The sequence below is a fragment of the Oncorhynchus gorbuscha genome, unplaced genomic scaffold (assembly GCF_021184085.1).
Source record: "Oncorhynchus gorbuscha isolate QuinsamMale2020 ecotype Even-year unplaced genomic scaffold, OgorEven_v1.0 Un_scaffold_3314, whole genome shotgun sequence".
NCBI classification, from domain to species: Eukaryota; Metazoa; Chordata; class Actinopteri; order Salmoniformes; family Salmonidae; genus Oncorhynchus; species Oncorhynchus gorbuscha.
The window spans coordinates 1,221-19,482 of record NW_025747587.1 but is presented as its reverse complement, the minus strand read 5'-3'; the positions used below and the strand labels follow the sequence as shown (position 1 = coordinate 19,482).

At 44.1% G+C, this 18,262-nt stretch overlaps 1 long non-coding RNA gene across 1 annotated transcript in view; it reads right to left on the bottom strand.

The window, feature by feature from the left end:
* The window catches only part of LOC124027513, a 49,030-nt gene extending 31,473 nt beyond the window's left edge, over positions 1–17,557 (bottom strand). The window contains exons 1-2 of the long non-coding RNA XR_006837418.1: positions 17,430–17,557; positions 15,442–15,540 (exon numbers count right to left, since the gene is read on the bottom strand). This is a non-coding gene — a long non-coding RNA (uncharacterized LOC124027513). The remainder of the gene's footprint in view (positions 1–15,441; positions 15,541–17,429) is intronic.
* Positions 17,558–18,262: the final 705 nt, after the last annotated feature.

Genomic DNA, 18,262 nt, shown 5'->3' with positions numbered 1-18,262 from the left:
TCTGGTCTCTCTCTCTCTTACTGTTCTAGTAGCTGGTAGTATCTGGTCTCTCTCTTACTGTTCTAGTAGCTGGTAGTATCTGGTCTCTCTCTTACTGTTCTAGTAGCTGGTAGTATCTGGTCTCTCTCTCTTACTGTTCTAGTAGCTGGTAGTATCTGGTCTCTCTCTCTCTCTTACTGTTCTAGTAGCTGGTAGTATCTGGCCTGTGTCTCTTACTGTTCTAGTAGCTGGTAGTATCTGGCCTGTGTCTCTTACTGTTCTAGTAGCTGGTAGTATCTGGCCTCTTTCTTACTGTTCTAGTAGCTGGTAGTATCTGGTCTCTCTCTCTCTTACTGTTCTAGTAGCTGGTAGTATCTGGCCTCTTTCTTACTGTTCTAGTAGCTGGTAGTATCTGGTCTCTCTCTCTCTCTTACTGTCCTAGTAGCTGGTAGTATCTGGTCTCTCTCTTACTGTTCTAGTAGCTGGTAGTATCTGGTCTCTCTCTCTCTTACTGTTCTAGTAGCTGGTAGTATCTGGTCTCTCTCTCTTTACTGTTCTAGTAGCTGGTAGTATCTGGTCTCTCTCTCTCTTACTGTTCTAGTAGCTGGTAGTATCTGGTCTCTCTCTCTCTTACTGTTCTAGTAGCTGGTAGTATCTGGTCTCTCTCTCTCTCTTACTGTTCTAGTAGCTGGTAGTATCTGGCCTCTCTCTCTCTTACTGTTCTAGTAGCTGGTAGTATCTGGTCTCTCTCTCTCTCTTACTGTTCTAGTAGCTGGTAGTATCTGGTCTCTCTCTTACTGTTCTAGTAGCTGGTAGTATCTGGTCTCTCTCTCTCTTACTGTTCTAGTAGCTGGTAGTATCTGGTCTCTCTCTCTTACTGTTCTAGTAGCTGGTAGTATCTGGTCTCTCTCTCTCTTACTGTTCTAGTAGCTGGTAGTATCTGGTCTCTCTCTCTCTTACTGTTCTAGTAGCTGGTAGTATCTGGTCTCTCTCTCTCTTACTGTTCTAGTAGCTGGTAGTATCTGGTCTCTCTCTTACTGTTCTAGTAGCTGGTAGTATCTGGTCTCTCTCTCTTACTGTTCTAGTAGCTGGTAGTATCTGGTCTCTCTCTCTTACTGTTCTAGTAGCTGGTAGTATCTGGTCTCTCTCTTACTGTTCTAGTAGCTGGTAGTATCTGGTCTCTCTCTCTCTTACTGTTCTAGTAGCTGGTAGTATCTGGTCTCTCTCTCTCTCTTACTGTTCTAGTAGCTGGTAGTATCTGGCCTGTGTCTCTTACTGTTCTAGTAGCTGGTAGTATCTGGCCTGTGTCTCTTACTGTTCTAGTAGCTGGTAGTATCTGGCCTCTTTCTTACTGTTCTAGTAGCTGGTAGTATCTGGTCTCTCTCTCTCTCTTACTGTTCTAGTAGCTGGTAGTATCTGGCCTCTTTCTTACTGTTCTAGTAGCTGGTAGTATCTGGTCTCTCTCTCTCTCTTACTGTTCTAGTAGCTGGTAGTATCTGGTCTCTCTCTTACTGTTCTAGTAGCTGGTAGTATCTGGTCTCTCTCTCTCTTACTGTTCTAGTAGCTGGTAGTATCTGGTCTCTCTCTCTCTTACTGTTCTAGTAGCTGGTAGTATCTGGTCTCTCTCTCTCTTACTGTTCTAGTAGCTGGTAGTATCTGGTCTCTCTCTCTCTCTTACTGTTCTAGTAGCTGGTAGTATCTGGTCTCTCTCTCTCTTACTGTTCTAGTAGCTGGTAGTATCTGGCCTCTCTCTCTCTCTTTACTGTTCTAGTAGCTGGTAGTATCTACCTACACCTGTTCTCTCTCTCTTACTGTTCTAGTAGCTGGTAGTATCTGGTCTCTCTCTTACTGTTCTAGTAGCTGGTAGTATCTGGCCTCTCTCTCTTACTGTTCTAGTAGCTGGTAGTATCTGGTCTCTCTCTCTCTTACTGTTCTAGTAGCTGGTAGTATCTGGCCTGTGTCTCTTACTGTTCTAGTAGCTGGTAGTATCTGGTCTCTCTCTCTCTTACTGTTCTAGTAGCTGGTAGTATCTGGTCTCTCTCTTACTGTTCTAGTAGCTGGTAGTATCTGGTCTCTCTCTCTCTTACTGTTCTAGTAGCTGGTAGTATCTGGTCTCTCTCTTACTGTTCTAGTAGCTGGTAGTATCTGGCCTCTCTCTCTCTTACTGTTCTAGTAGCTGGTAGTATCTGGTCTCTCTCTCTCTCTTACTGTTCTAGTAGCTGGTAGTATCTGGTCTCTCTCTCTCTCTTACTGTTCTAGTAGCTGGTAGTATCTGGTCTCTCTCTCTCTCTTACTGTTCTAGTAGCTGGTAGTATCTGGTCTCTCTCTCTCTCTTACTGTTCTAGTAGCTGGTAGTATCTGGCCTCTCTCTCTCTTACTGTTCTAGTAGCTGGTAGTATCTGGCCTCTCTCTCTTACTGTTCTAGTAGCTGGTAGTATCTGGTCTCTCTCTCTTACTGTTCTAGTAGCTGGTAGTATCTGGTCTCTCTCTCTCTTACTGTTCTAGTAGCTGGTAGTATCTGGCCTCTTTCTTACTGTTCTAGTAGCTGGTAGTATCTGGTCTCTCTCTCTCTTACTGTTCTAGTAGCTGGTAGTATCTGGTCTCTCTCTTACTGTTCTAGTAGCTGGTAGTATCTGGTCTCTCTCTTACTGTTCTAGTAGCTGGTAGTATCTGGTCTCTCTCTCTCTTACTGTTCTAGTAGCTGGTAGTATCTGGTCTCTCTCTCTCTCTCTCTTACTGTTCTAGTAGCTGGTAGTATCTGGCCTGTGTCTCTTACTGTTCTAGTAGCTGGTAGTATCTGGCCTGTGTCTCTTACTGTTCTAGTAGCTGGTAGTATCTGGCCTCTTTCTTACTGTTCTAGTAGCTGGTAGTATCTGGTCTCTCTCTCTCTCTTACTGTTCTAGTAGCTGGTAGTATCTGGCCTCTTTCTTACTGTTCTAGTAGCTGGTAGTATCTGGTCTCTCTCTCTCTACTGTCCTAGTAGCTGGTAGTATCTGGTCTCTCTCTTACTGTTCTAGTAGCTGGTAGTATCTGGTCTCTCTCTCTCTTACTGTTCTAGTAGCTGGTAGTATCTGGTCTCTCTCTCTCTTACTGTTCTAGTAGCTGGTAGTATCTGGTCTCTCTCTCTTACTGTTCTAGTAGCTGGTAGTATCTGGTCTCTCTCTCTCTCTTACTGTTCTAGTAGCTGGTAGTATCTGGTCTCTCTCTCTCTTACTGTTCTAGTAGCTGGTAGTATCTGGCCTCTCTCTCTCTCTTACTGTTCTAGTAGCTGGTAGTATCTACCTACACCTGTTCTCTCTCTCTTACTGTTCTAGTAGCTGGTAGTATCTGGTCTCTCTCTCTTACTGTTCTAGTAGCTGGTAGTATCTGGCCTCTCTCTCTCTTACTGTTCTAGTAGCTGGTAGTATCTGGTCTCTCTCTCTTACTGTTCTAGTAGCTGGTAGTATCTGGCCTACTGTTCTAGTAGCTGGTAGTATCTGGTCTCTCTCTCTCTTACTGTTCTAGTAGCTGGTAGTATCTGGCCTGTGTCTCTTACTGTTCTAGTAGCTGGTAGTATCTGGTCTCTCTCTCTCTTACTGTTCTAGTAGCTGGTAGTATCTGGTCTCTCTCTTACTGTTCTAGTAGCTGGTAGTATCTGGTCTCTCTCTCTCTTACTGTTCTAGTAGCTGGTAGTATCTGGTCTCTCTCTCTCTCTTACTGTTCTAGTAGCTGGTAGTATCTGGCCTCTCTCTCTCTTACTGTTCTAGTAGCTGGTAGTATCTGGTCTCTCTCTCTTACTGTTCTAGTAGCTGGTAGTATCTGGTCTCTCTCTCTCTCTTACTGTTCTAGTAGCTGGTAGTATCTGGTCTCTCTCTCTCTCTTTACTGTTCTAGTAGCTGGTAGTATCTGGTCTCTCTCTCTCTCTTACTGTTCTAGTAGCTGGTAGTATCTGGTCTCTCTCTCTCTCTTACTGTTCTAGTAGCTGGTAGTATCTGGCCTCTCTCTCTCTTACTGTTCTAGTAGCTGGTAGTATCTGGCCTCTCTCTCTCTTACTGTTCTAGTAGCTGGTAGTATCTGGTCTCTCTCTCTTACTGTTCTAGTAGCTGGTAGTATCTACTTACACCTGTTCTCTCTCTCTTACTGTTCTAGTAGCTGGTAGTATCTGGCCTCTTTCTTACTGTTCTAGTAGCTGGTAGTATCTGGTCTCTCTCTCTCTTACTGTTCTAGTAGCTGGTAGTATCTGGTCTCTCTCTTACTGTTCTAGTAGCTGGTAGTATCTGGCCTCTCTCTCTTACTGTTCTAGTAGCTGGTAGTATCTGGTCTCTCTCTCTCTCTTACTGTTCTAGTAGCTGGTAGTATCTGGTCTCTCTCTCTCTTACTGTTCTAGTAGCTGGTAGTATCTGGTCTCTCTCTCTTACTGTTCTAGTAGCTGGTAGTATCTGGTCTCTCTCTCTTTACTGTTCTAGTAGCTGGTAGTATCTGGTCTCTCTCTCTTACTGTTCTAGTAGCTGGTAGTATCTGGGCTCTCTCTCTCTTACTGTTCTAGTAGCTGGTAGTATCTGGTCTCTCTCTCTCTTACTGTTCTAGTAGCTGGTAGTATCTGGTCTCTCTCTTACTGTTCTAGTAGCTGGTAGTATCTGGTCTCTCTCTCTTACTGTTCTAGTAGCTGGTAGTATCTGGTCTCTCTCTTACTGTTCTAGTAGCTGGTAGTATCTGGTCTCTCTCTTACTGTTCTAGTAGCTGGTAGTATCTGGTCTCTCTCTCTCTTACTGTTCTAGTAGCTGGTAGTATCTGGTCTCTCTCTCTCTTACTGTTCTAGTAGCTGGTAGTATCTGGCCTGTGTCTCTTACTGTTCTAGTAGCTGGTAGTATCTGGCCTGTGTCTCTTACTGTTCTAGTAGCTGGTAGTATCTGGCCTCTTTCTTACTGTTCTAGTAGCTGGTAGTATCTGGTCTCTCTCTCTCTCTTACTGTTCTAGTAGCTGGTAGTATCTGGCCTCTTTCTTACTGTTCTAGTAGCTGGTAGTATCTGGTCTCTCTCTCTCTCTTACTGTCCTAGTAGCTGGTAGTATCTGGTCTCTCTCTTACTGTTCTAGTAGCTGGTAGTATCTGGTCTCTCTCTCTTACTGTTCTAGTAGCTGGTAGTATCTGGTCTCTCTCTCTCTTACTGTTCTAGTAGCTGGTAGTATCTGGTCTCTCTCTCTCTTACTGTTCTAGTAGCTGGTAGTATCTGGTCTCTCTCTCTCTCTTACTGTTCTAGTAGCTGGTAGTATCTGGTCTCTCTCTCTCTCTTACTGTTCTAGTAGCTGGTAGTATCTGGCCTCTCTCTCTCTTACTGTTCTAGTAGCTGGTAGTATCTACCTACACCTGTTCTCTCTCTCTTACTGTTCTAGTAGCTGGTAGTATCTGGTCTCTCTCTCTTACTGTTCTAGTAGCTGGTAGTATCTGGCCTCTCTCTCTCTTACTGTTCTAGTAGCTGGTAGTATCTGGTCTCTCTCTCTCTTACTGTTCTAGTAGCTGGTAGTATCTGGCCTCTCTCTCTCTTACTGTTCTAGTAGCTGGTAGTATCTGGTCTCTCTCTCTCTTACTGTTCTAGTAGCTGGTAGTATCTGGTCTCTCTCTCTTACTGTTCTAGTAGCTGGTAGTATCTGGTCTCTCTCTCTCTTACTGTTCTAGTAGCTGGTAGTATCTGGTCTCTCTCTCTCTCTTACTGTTCTAGTAGCTGGTAGTATCTGGTCTCTCTCTCTCTTACTGTTCTAGTAGCTGGTAGTATCTGGCCTCTCTCTTACTGTTCTAGTAGCTGGTAGTATCTGGTCTCTCTCTCTCTTACTGTTCTAGTAGCTGGTAGTATCTGGTCTCTCTCTCTTACTGTTCTAGTAGCTGGTAGTATCTGGTCTCTCTCTCTCTCTTACTGTTCTAGTAGCTGGTAGTATCTGGTCTCTCTCTCTCTTACTGTTCTAGTAGCTGGTAGTATCTGGTCTCTCTCTCTTACTGTTCTAGTAGCTGGTAGTATCTGGCCTCTCTCTCTCTTACTGTTCTAGTAGCTGGTAGTATCTGGTCTCTCTCTCTCTTACTGTTCTAGTAGCTGGTAGTATCTGGTCTCTGTCTCTTACTGTTCTAGTAGCTGGTAGTATCTGGTCTCTCTCTCTCTTACTGTTCTAGTAGCTGGTAGTATCTGGTCTCTCTCTTACTGTTCTAGTAGCTGGTAGTATCTGGTCTCTCTCTCTTACTGTTCTAGTAGCTGGTAGTATCTGGTCTCTCTCTCTTACTGTTCTAGTAGCTGGTAGTATCTGGCCTCTCTCTCTTACTGTTCTAGTAGCTGGTAGTATCTGGTCTCTCTCTCTCTCTTTACTGTTCTAGTAGCTGGTAGTATCTGGTCTCTCTCTCTCTCTCTTACTGTTCTAGTAGCTGGTAGTATCTGGTCTCTCTCTCTTCTTACTGTTCTAGTAGCTGGTAGTATCTGGTCTCTCTCTCTCTCTTACTGTTCTAGTAGCTGGTAGTATCTGGTCTCTCTCTCTTACTGTTCTAGTAGCTGGTAGTATCTGGCCTCTCTCTCTTACTGTTCTAGTAGCTGGTAGTATCTGGTCTGTTCTCTCTCTCTTACTGTTCTAGTAGCTGGTAGTATCTGGTCTCTCTCTCTCTTACTGTTCTAGTAGCTGGTAGTATCTGGCCTCTTTCTTACTGTTCTAGTAGCTGGTAGTATCTGGTCTCTCTCTCTTACTGTTCTAGTAGCTGGTAGTATCTGGTCTCTCTCTTACTGTTCTAGTAGCTGGTAGTATCTGGTCTCTCTCTTTACTGTTCTAGTAGCTGGTAGTATCTGGTCTCTCTCTCTCTTACTGTTCTAGTAGCTGGTAGTATCTGGTCTCTCTCTCTTACTGTTCTAGTAGCTGGTAGTATCTGGCCTGTGTCTCTTACTGTTCTAGTAGCTGGTAGTATCTGGCCTGTGTCTCTTACTGTTCTAGTAGCTGGTAGTATCTGGCCTCTTTCTTACTGTTCTAGTAGCTGGTAGTATCTGGTCTCTCTCTCTCTCTTACTGTTCTAGTAGCTGGTAGTATCTGGCCTCTTTCTTACTGTTCTAGTAGCTGGTAGTATCTGGTCTCTCTCTCTCTCTTACTGTCCTAGTAGCTGGTAGTATCTGGTCTCTCTCTTACTGTTCTAGTAGCTGGTAGTATCTGGTCTCTCTCTCTCTTACTGTTCTAGTAGCTGGTAGTATCTGGTCTCTCTCTCTCTTACTGTTCTAGTAGCTGGTAGTATCTGGTCTCTCTCTCTCTTACTGTTCTAGTAGCTGGTAGTATCTGGTCTCTCTCTCTCTCTTACTGTTCTAGTAGCTGGTAGTATCTGGTCTCTCTCTCTCTCTTACTGTTCTAGTAGCTGGTAGTATCTGGCCTCTCTCTCTTACTGTTCTAGTAGCTGGTAGTATCTACCTACACCTGTTCTCTCTCTCTTACTGTTCTAGTAGCTGGTAGTATCTGGTCTCTCTCTCTTACTGTTCTAGTAGCTGGTAGTATCTGGCCTCTCTCTCTCTTACTGTTCTAGTAGCTGGTAGTATCTGGTCTCTCTCTCTCTTACTGTTCTAGTAGCTGGTAGTATCTGGCCTGTGTCTCTTACTGTTCTAGTAGCTGGTAGTATCTGGTCTCTCTCTCTCTTACTGTTCTAGTAGCTGGTAGTATCTGGTCTCTCTCTTACTGTTCTAGTAGCTGGTAGTATCTGGTCTCTCTCTCTCTTACTGTTCTAGTAGCTGGTAGTATCTGGTCTCTCTCTCTCTCTTACTGTTCTAGTAGCTGGTAGTATCTGGCCTCTCTCTCTCTTACTGTTCTAGTAGCTGGTAGTATCTGGCCTCTCTCTCTCTTACTGTTCTAGTAGCTGGTAGTATCTGGTCTCTCTCTCTCTCTCTTACTGTTCTAGTAGCTGGTAGTATCTGGTCTCTCTCTCTCTCTTACTGTTCTAGTAGCTGGTAGTATCTGGCCTCTCTCTCTCTTACTGTTCTAGTAGCTGGTAGTATCTGGTCTCTCTCTCTCTCTTACTGTTCTAGTAGCTGGTAGTATCTGGCCTCTCTCTCTCTTACTGTTCTAGTAGCTGGTAGTATCTGGCCTCTCTCTCTCTTACTGTTCTAGTAGCTGGTAGTATCTGGCCTCTCTCTCTCTTACTGTTCTAGTAGCTGGTAGTATCTGGCCTCTCTCTCTTACTGTTCTAGTAGCTGGTAGTATCTGGTCTCTCTCTCTCTCTTACTGTTCTAGTAGCTGGTAGTATCTGGTCTCTCTCTCTCTTACTGTTCTAGTAGCTGGTAGTATCTGGCCTCTCTCTCTCTTACTGTTCTAGTAGCTGGTAGTATCTGGCCTCTCTCTCTCTTACTGTTCTAGTAGCTGGTAGTATCTGGTCTCTCTCTCTTACTGTTCTAGTAGCTGGTAGTATCTGCCTACACCTGTTCTCTCTCTCTTACTGTTCTAGTAGCTGGTAGTATCTGGCCTCTTTCTTACTGTTCTAGTAGCTGGTAGTATCTGGTCTCTCTCTCTCTTACTGTTCTAGTAGCTGGTAGTATTTGGTCTCTCTCTTACTGTTCTAGTAGCTGGTAGTATCTGGCCTCTCTCTCTTACTGTTCTAGTAGCTGGTAGTATCTGGTCTCTCTCTCTCTCTTACTGTTCTAGTAGCTGGTAGTATCTGGCCTCTCTCTCTCTCTTACTGTTCTAGTAGCTGGTAGTATCTGGTCTCTCTCTCTTACTGTTCTAGTAGCTGGTAGTATCTGGTCTCTCTCTCTCTTACTGTTCTAGTAGCTGGTAGTATCTGGTCTCTCTCTCTTACTGTTCTAGTAGCTGGTAGTATCTGGGCTCTCTCTCTCTTACTGTTCTAGTAGCTGGTAGTATCTGGTCTCTCTCTCTCTCTTACTGTTCTAGTAGCTGGTAGTATCTGGTCTCTCTCTTACTGTTCTAGTAGCTGGTAGTATCTGGTCTCTCTCTCTTACTGTTCTAGTAGCTGGTAGTATCTGGTCTCTCTCTTACTGTTCTAGTAGCTGGTAGTATCTGGTCTCTCTCTTACTGTTCTAGTAGCTGGTAGTATCTGGTCTCTCTCTCTCTTACTGTTCTAGTAGCTGGTAGTATCTGGTCTCTCTCTCTCTCTTACTGTTCTAGTAGCTGGTAGTATCTGGCCTGTGTCTCTTACTGTTCTAGTAGCTGGTAGTATCTGGCCTGTGTCTCTTACTGTTCTAGTAGCTGGTAGTATCTGGCCTCTTTCTTACTGTTCTAGTAGCTGGTAGTATCTGGTCTCTCTCTCTCTTACTGTTCTAGTAGCTGGTAGTATCTGGCCTCTTTCTTACTGTTCTAGTAGCTGGTAGTATCTGGTCTCTCTCTCTCTCTTACTGTCCTAGTAGCTGGTAGTATCTGGTCTCTCTCTTACTGTTCTAGTAGCTGGTAGTATCTGGTCTCTCTCTCTTACTGTTCTAGTAGCTGGTAGTATCTGGTCTCTCTCTCTCTTACTGTTCTAGTAGCTGGTAGTATCTGGTCTCTCTCTCTCTTACTGTTCTAGTAGCTGGTAGTATCTGGTCTCTCTCTCTCTCTTACTGTTCTAGTAGCTGGTAGTATCTGGCCTCTCTCTCTCTTACTGTTCTAGTAGCTGGTAGTATCTGGCCTCTCTCTCTTACTGTTCTAGTAGCTGGTAGTATCTACCTACACCTGTTCTCTCTCTCTTACTGTTCTAGTAGCTGGTAGTATCTGGTCTCTCTCTCTTACTGTTCTAGTAGCTGGTAGTATCTGGCCTCTCTCTCTCTTACTGTTCTAGTAGCTGGTAGTATCTGGTCTCTCTCTCTCTTACTGTTCTAGTAGCTGGTAGTATCTGGTTCTCTCTCTCTTACTGTTCTAGTAGCTGGTAGTATCTGGTCTCTCTCTCTTACTGTTCTAGTAGCTGGTAGTATCTGGTCTCTCTCTTTACTGTTCTAGTAGCTGGTAGTATCTGGTCTCTCTCTCTCTTACTGTTCTAGTAGCTGGTAGTATCTGGTCTGTGTCTCTTACTGTTCTAGTAGCTGGTAGTATCTGGTCTCTCTCTCTCTTACTGTTCTAGTAGCTGGTAGTATCTGGTCTCTCTCTTACTGTTCTAGTAGCTGGTAGTATCTGGTCTCTCTCTCTCTTACTGTTCTAGTAGCTGGTAGTATCTGGTCTCTCTCTCTCTCTTACTGTTCTAGTAGCTGGTAGTATCTGGCCTCTCTCTCTCTTACTGTTCTAGTAGCTGGTAGTATCTGGTCTCTCTCTCTCTCTCTTACTGTTCTAGTAGCTGGTAGTATCTGGTCTCTCTCTCTCTCTCTTACTGTTCTAGTAGCTGGTAGTATCTGGTCTCTCTCTCTCTCTTACTGTTCTAGTAGCTGGTAGTATCTGGTCTCTCTCTCTCTCTTACTGTTCTAGTAGCTGGTAGTATCTGGCCTCTCTCTCTCTTACTGTTCTAGTAGCTGGTAGTATCTGGCCTCTCTCTCTTACTGTTCTAGTAGCTGGTAGTATCTGGTCTCTCTCTTACTGTTCTAGTAGCTGGTAGTATCTGGTCTCTCTCTTACTGTTCTAGTAGCTGGTAGTATCTGGTCTCTCTCTCTCTTACTGTTCTAGTAGCTGGTAGTATCTGGTCTCTCTCTCTCTTACTGTTCTAGTAGCTGGTAGTATCTGGCCTCTTTCTTACTGTTCTAGTAGCTGGTAGTATCTGGTCTCTCTCTCTCTTACTGTTCTAGTAGCTGGTAGTATCTGGTCTCTCTCTTACTGTTCTAGTAGCTGGTAGTATCTGGTCTCTCTCTTACTGTTCTAGTAGCTGGTAGTATCTGGTCTCTCTCTCTCTTACTGTTCTAGTAGCTGGTAGTATCTGGTCTCTCTCTCTCTCTCTCTTACTGTTCTAGTAGCTGGTAGTATCTGGCCTGTGTCTCTTACTGTTCTAGTAGCTGGTAGTATCTGGCCTGTGTCTCTTACTGTTCTAGTAGCTGGTAGTATCTGGCCTCTTTCTTACTGTTCTAGTAGCTGGTAGTATCTGGTCTCTCTCTCTCTTACTGTTCTAGTAGCTGGTAGTATCTGGCCTCTTTCTTACTGTTCTAGTAGCTGGTAGTATCTGGTCTCTCTCTCTCTCTTACTGTTCTAGTAGCTGGTAGTATCTGGTCTCTCTCTTACTGTTCTAGTAGCTGGTAGTATCTGGTCTCTCTCTCTCTTACTGTTCTAGTAGCTGGTAGTATCTGGTCTCTCTCTCTCTTACTGTTCTAGTAGCTGGTAGTATCTGGTCTCTCTCTCTCTTACTGTTCTAGTAGCTGGTAGTATCTGGTCTCTCTCTCTCTTACTGTTCTAGTAGCTGGTAGTATCTGGTCTCTCTCTCTCTCTTACTGTTCTAGTAGCTGGTAGTATCTGGCCTCTCTCTCTCTTACTGTTCTAGTAGCTGGTAGTATCTGGTCACCTGTTCTCTCTCTCTTACTGTTCTAGTAGCTGGTAGTATCTGGTCTCTCTCTCTTACTGTTCTAGTAGCTGGTAGTATCTGGTCTCTCTCTCTTACTGTTCTAGTAGCTGGTAGTATCTGGTCTCTCTCTCTCTTACTGTTCTAGTAGCTGGTAGTATCTGGCCTGTGTCTCTTACTGTTCTAGTAGCTGGTAGTATCTGGTCTCTCTCTCTCTTACTGTTCTAGTAGCTGGTAGTATCTGGTCTCTCTCTTACTGTTCTAGTAGCTGGTAGTATCTGGTCTCTCTCTCTCTTACTGTTCTAGTAGCTGGTAGTATCTGGTCTCTCTCTCTCTCTTACTGTTCTAGTAGCTGGTAGTATCTGGCCTCTCTCTCTCTTACTGTTCTAGTAGCTGGTAGTATCTGGCCTCTCTCTCTTTACTGTTCTAGTAGCTGGTAGTATCTGGTCTCTCTCTCTCTCTTACTGTTCTAGTAGCTGGTAGTATCTGGTCTCTCTCTCTCTTACTGTTCTAGTAGCTGGTAGTATCTGGTCTCTCTCTCTCTTACTGTTCTAGTAGCTGGTAGTATCTGGTCTCTCTCTCTCTCTTACTGTTCTAGTAGCTGGTAGTATCTGGCCTCTCTCTCTCTTACTGTTCTAGTAGCTGGTAGTATCTGGCCTCTCTCTCTTACTGTTCTAGTAGCTGGTAGTATCTGGTCTCTCTCTCTTACTGTTCTAGTAGCTGGTAGTATCTACTTACACCTGTTCTCTCTCTCTTACTGTTCTAGTAGCTGGTAGTATCTGGCCTCTTTCTTACTGTTCTAGTAGCTGGTAGTATCTGGTCTCTCTCTCTCTTACTGTTCTAGTAGCTGGTAGTATTTGGTCTCTCTCTTACTGTTCTAGTAGCTGGTAGTATCTGGCCTCTCTCTCTTACTGTTCTAGTAGCTGGTAGTATCTGGTCTCTCTCTCTCTCTTACTGTTCTAGTAGCTGGTAGTATCTGGCCTCTCTCTCTCTCTTACTGTTCTAGTAGCTGGTAGTATCTGGTCTCTCTCTCTTACTGTTCTAGTAGCTGGTAGTATCTGGTCTCTCTCTCTTTACTGTTCTAGTAGCTGGTAGTATCTGGTCTCTCTCTCTTACTGTTCTAGTAGCTGGTAGTATCTGGTCTCTCTCTCTTACTGTTCTAGTAGCTGGTAGTATCTGGTCTCTCTCTCTCTCTTACTGTTCTAGTAGCTGGTAGTATCTGGTCTCTCTCTTACTGTTCTAGTAGCTGGTAGTATCTGGTCTCTCTCTCTTACTGTTCTAGTAGCTGGTAGTATCTGGTCTCTCTCTTACTGTTCTAGTAGCTGGTAGTATCTGGTCTCTCTCTTCTTACTGTTCTAGTAGCTGGTAGTATCTGGTCTCTCTCTCTCTCTTACTGTTCTAGTAGCTGGTAGTATCTGGTCTCTCTCTCTCTCTTACTGTTCTAGTAGCTGGTAGTATCTGGCCTGTGTCTCTTACTGTTCTAGTAGCTGGTAGTATCTGGCCTGTGTCTCTTACTGTTCTAGTAGCTGGTAGTATCTGGCCTCTTTCTTACTGTTCTAGTAGCTGGTAGTATCTGGTCTCTCTCTCTCTTACTGTTCTAGTAGCTGGTAGTATCTGGCCTCTTTCTTACTGTTCTAGTAGCTGGTAGTATCTGGTCTCTCTCTCTCTTACTGTTCTAGTAGCTGGTAGTATCTGGTCTCTCTCTTACTGTTCTAGTAGCTGGTAGTATCTGGTCTCTCTCTCTCTTACTGTTCTAGTAGCTGGTAGTATCTGGTCTCTCTCTCTCTTACTGTTCTAGTAGCTGGTAGTATCTGGTCTCTCTCTCTCTTACTGTTCTAGTAGCTGGTAGTATCTGGTCTCTCTCTCTCTTACTGTTCTAGTAGCTGGTAGTATCTGGTCTCTCTCTCTCTTACTGTTCTAGTAGCTGGTAGTATCTGGCCTCTCTCTCTTACTGTTCTAGTAGCTGGTAGTATCTGGTTCTCTCTCTCTTACTGTTCTAGTAGCTGGTAGTATCTGGTCTCTCTCTCTTACTGTTCTAGTAGCTGGTAGTATCTGGCCTCTCTCTCTCTTACTGTTCTAGTAGCTGGTAGTATCTGGTCTCTCTCTCTCTTACTGTTCTAGTAGCTGGTAGTATCTGGCCTGTGTCTCTTACTGTTCTAGTAGCTGGTAGTATCTGGTCTCTCTCTCTCTTACTGTTCTAGTAGCTGGTAGTATCTGGTCTCTCTCTTACTGTTCTAGTAGCTGGTAGTATCTGGTCTCTCTCTCTCTTACTGTTCTAGTAGCTGGTAGTATCTGGTCTCTCTCTCTCTCTTACTGTTCTAGTAGCTGGTAGTATCTGGCCTCTCTCTCTCTTACTGTTCTAGTAGCTGGTAGTATCTGGCCTCTCTCTCTCTTACTGTTCTAGTAGCTGGTAGTATCTGGCCTCTCTCTCTCTTACTGTTCTAGTAGCTGGTAGTATCTGGTCTCTCTCTCTCTTACTGTTCTAGTAGCTGGTAGTATCTGGTCTCTCTCTCTCTCTCTTACTGTTCTAGTAGCTGGTAGTATCTGGTCTCTCTCTCTCTCTTACTGTTCTAGTAGCTGGTAGTATCTGGTCTCTCTCTCTCTCTTACTGTTCTAGTAGCTGGTAGTATCTGGCCTCTCTCTCTCTTACTGTTCTAGTAGCTGGTAGTATCTGGCCTCTCTCTCTTACTGTTCTAGTAGCTGGTAGTATCTGGTTCTCTCTCTCTTTACTGTTCTAGTAGCTGGTAGTATCTGGTCTCTCTCTCTCTTACTGTTCTAGTAGCTGGTAGTATCTGGCCTCTCTCTCTTACTGTTCTAGTAGCTGGTAGTATCTGGTCTCTCTCTCTCTCTTACTGTTCTAGTAGCTGGTAGTATCTGGTCTCTCTCTCTTACTGTTCTAGTAGCTGGTAGTATCTGGTCTCTCTCTCTTACTGTTCTAGTAGCTGGTAGTATCTGGTCTCTCTCTTACTGTTCTAGTAGCTGGTAGTATCTGGTCTCTCTCTTACTGTTCTAGTAGCTGGTAGTATCTGGTCTCTCTCTCTTACTGTTCTAGTAGCTGGTAGTATCTGGTCTCTCTCTCTCTTACTGTTCTAGTAGCTGGTAGTATCTGGCCTCTCTCTCTTACTGTTCTAGTAGCTGGTAGTATCTGGTCTCTCTCTCTCTTACTGTTCTAGTAGCTGGTAGTATCTGGTCTCTCTCTCTCTTACTGTTCTAGTAGCTGGTAGTATCTGGCCTCTCTCTCTCTTACTGTTCTAGTAGCTGGTAGTATCTGGTCTCTCTCTCTCTTACTGTTCTAGTAGCTGGTAGTATCTGGTCTCTCTCTCTCTTACTGTTCTAGTAGCTGGTAGTATCTGGCCTCTTTCTTACTGTTCTAGTAGCTGGTAGTATCTGGTCTCTCTCTCTCTTACTGTTCTAGTAGCTGGTAGTATCTGGTCTCTCTCTTACTGTTCTAGTAGCTGGTAGTATCTGGTCTCTCTCTCTTACTGTTCTAGTAGCTGGTAGTATCTGGTCTCTCTCTCTCTTACTGTTCTAGTAGCTGGTAGTATCTGGCCTCTCTCTCTCTTACTGTTCTAGTAGCTGGTAGTATCTGGTCTCTCTCTTACTGTTCTAGTAGCTGGTAGTATCTGGTCTCTCTCTCTCTTACTGTTCTAGTAGCTGGTAGTATCTGGTCTCTCTCTCTCTTACTGTTCTAGTAGCTGGTAGTATCTGGCCTGTGTCTCTTACTGTTCTAGTAGCTGGTAGTATCTGGCCTGTGTCTCTTACTGTTCTAGTAGCTGGTAGTATCTGGTCTCTCTCTCTCTTACTGTTCTATTAGCTGGTAGTATCTGGTCTCTCTCTCTCTCTTACTGTTCTATTAGCTGGTAGTATCTGGCCTGTGTCTCTTACTGTTCTAGTAGCTGGTAGTATCTGGTCTCTCTCTCTCTTACTGTTCTAGTAGCTGGTAGTATCTGGCCTGTGTCTCTTACTGTTCTAGTAGCTGGTAGTATCTGGCCTGTGTCTCTTACTGTTCTAGTAGCTGGTAGTATCTGGCCTGTGTCTCTTACTGTTCTAGTAGCTGGTAGTATCTGGCCTGTGTCTCTTACTGTTCTAGTAGCTGGTCATATCTGGCCTGTGTCTCTCTCTCTGCCGTCGTCGCTCTGTCCTTCTCCAGCACTGCGTTGTCCCGCGTCTCACGGAGGTTCCTAGAGGACAGACAGAAGCAGTAAGAATTAAAACAGAATTAATAAACAATCAACTTTATGTAAAAAAATATATAATTTTAAAGTCTCCCAATCAAACTGGCTCAAATGACACCTATGGGTCCTAGTCAAAAGTAGTGCACTATCGAATAGGGTGCATAGCGCGCTACTTTCAACAAGGGCACTAAATAGGGAATAAGGTGCATTTTTAAGGGCACCGATTCACACAATTTGTTGAATTTCTGAATACATGGTCTGAGTAAAGTACAGTACTGTATTCAGAACACAGTGAAAGAGTTCCCTCTAGTGGACACGGGCGGCATCTCTATCATCTCACCTGTTCTCTCTCTGGTACATCTCTATCATCTCACCTGTTCTCTCTCTGGTACATCTCTATCATCTCACCTGTTCTCTCTCTACATGGTCTGAGTAATGTACAGTACTGTATTCAGAACACAGTGAAAGAGTTCATCTCTATAATCTCACCTGTTCTCTCTCTGCTTCATCTCTATAATCTCACCTGTTCTCTCTCTCTCTCTCTCTCTCTCTCTCTCTCTGGTACATCTCTATCATCTCACCTGTTCTCTCTCTGGTACATCTCTATCATCTCACCTGTTCTCTCTCTACATGGTCTGAGTAAAGTACAGTACTGTATTCAGAACACAGTGAAAGAGTTCCCTCTAGTGGACACGGGCGGCATCTCTATCATCTCACCTGTTCTCTCTCTGGTACATCTCTATCATCTCACCTGTTCTCTCTCTGGTACATCTCTATCATCTCACCTATTCTCTCTCTGGTACATCTCTATCATCTCACCTGTTCTCTCTCTGGTACATCTCTATCATCTCACCTGTTCTCTCTCTGGTACATCTCTATCATCTCACCTGTTCTCTCTCTGGTACATCTCTATCATCTCACCTGTTCTCTCTCTGGTACATCTCTATCATCTCACCTGTTCTCTCTCTCTCTGGTACATCTCTATAATCTCACCTGTTCTCTCTCTCTCTCTCTCTCTCTCTCTCTGGTTCATCTCTATAATCTCACCTGTTCTCTCTCTCTCTCTCTCTCTGGTTCATCTCTATAATCTCACCTGTTCTCTCTCTCTCTCTGGCACATCTCTATAATCTCACCTGTTCTCTCTCTCTCTCTCTGGTTAATCTCTATAATCTCACCTGTTCTCTCTCTCTCTGGTACATCTCTATAATCTCACCTGTTCTCTCTCTCTCTGGCACATCTCTATAATCTCACCTGTTCTCTCTCTCTCTGGTACATCTCTATAATCTCACCTGTTCTCTCTCTCTCTGGTACATCTCTATCATCTCACCTGTTCTCTCTCTCTCTCTCTCTCTGGTATATCTCTATAATCTCACCTGTTCTCTCTCTCTCTCTCTCTCTGGTTCATCTCTATAATCTCACCTGTTCTCTCTCTCTCTCTGGTACATCTCTATAATCTCACCTGTTCTCTCTCTCTCTCTCTCTGGTTCATCTCTATCATCTCACCTGTTCTCTCTCTGGTACATCTCTATAATCTCACCTGTTCTCTCTCTGGTACATCTCTATAATCTCACCTGTTCTCTCTCTGGTACATCTCTATAATCTCACCTGTTCTCTCTCTCTCTCTGGTACATCTCTATAATCTCACCTGTTCTCTCTCTGGTACATCTCTATAATCTCACCTGTTCTCTCTCTCTCTGGTTCATCTCTATAATCTCACCTGTTCTCTCTCTCTCTCTCTCTCTCTCTGGTACATCTCTATAATCTCACCTGTTCTCTCTCTCTCTGGTACATCTCTATAATCTCACCCGTTCTCTCTCTCTCTCTGGTACATCTCTATAATCTCACCTGTTCTCTCTCTCTCTCTCTCTCTCTCTGGTACATCTCTATAATCTCACCTGTTCTCTCTCTCGTACATCTCCTTTGAGGTCCTCTGCAGGCTATCGATCTCCTGGCTGGTCTTCAGACGAATGTTCTCCAGTTCCTCAGCAAGTTTATTCTCGTACTCTGTCTTGTAGTGGTCTCTGTGGAAAAAACATTATATTATACCTGATTGTAGCCATCCTTTGCCTTGATGACAGCTTTGCACACTCTTGGCATTCTCTCAACCAGCTTAATGAGGTAATCACCTGGAATGCATTTCAATTAACAGGTGTGCTTTGTTAAATTGTGGAATTTATATAATTTCTTTCCTTCTTCATGCTTTTGAGCCAATCAGTTGTGTTGTGACAAGATAGGGGTGGTATACAGAAGATAGCCCTATTTGGTAAAAGACCAAGTCCATATTATGGCAAGAACAGCTCAAATAAGCAGAGAGAAACGACAGTCCATCATTACTTTAAGACATGAAGGTCAATCAATATGGAACATTTCAAGAACTTTGACAGTTTCTTCAAGTGCAGCCGCAAAACCAAGCCCTGTGATGAAACTGGCTCTCATGAGGACCACCGCAGCAATGGAAGACCCAGAGTTCCCTCTGCTGCTGAGGATAAGTTCATTAGAGTTCCCTCTGCGGCAGAGGATAAGTTAATTAGAGTTACCAGCCTCAGAAATGGCAGCCCAAATAAATGCTTCACTGTTCAGAGGAGACTGCGTGAATCAGACCTTCATGGTCGAATTGCTGCAAATAAGCCACTACTAAAAGACACCGATAAGAAGAAGAGACTTGCTTGGACCAAGAAACACGAGCAATGGACATTAGACCGGAGGAAACATGTCCTTCGGTCTGAGG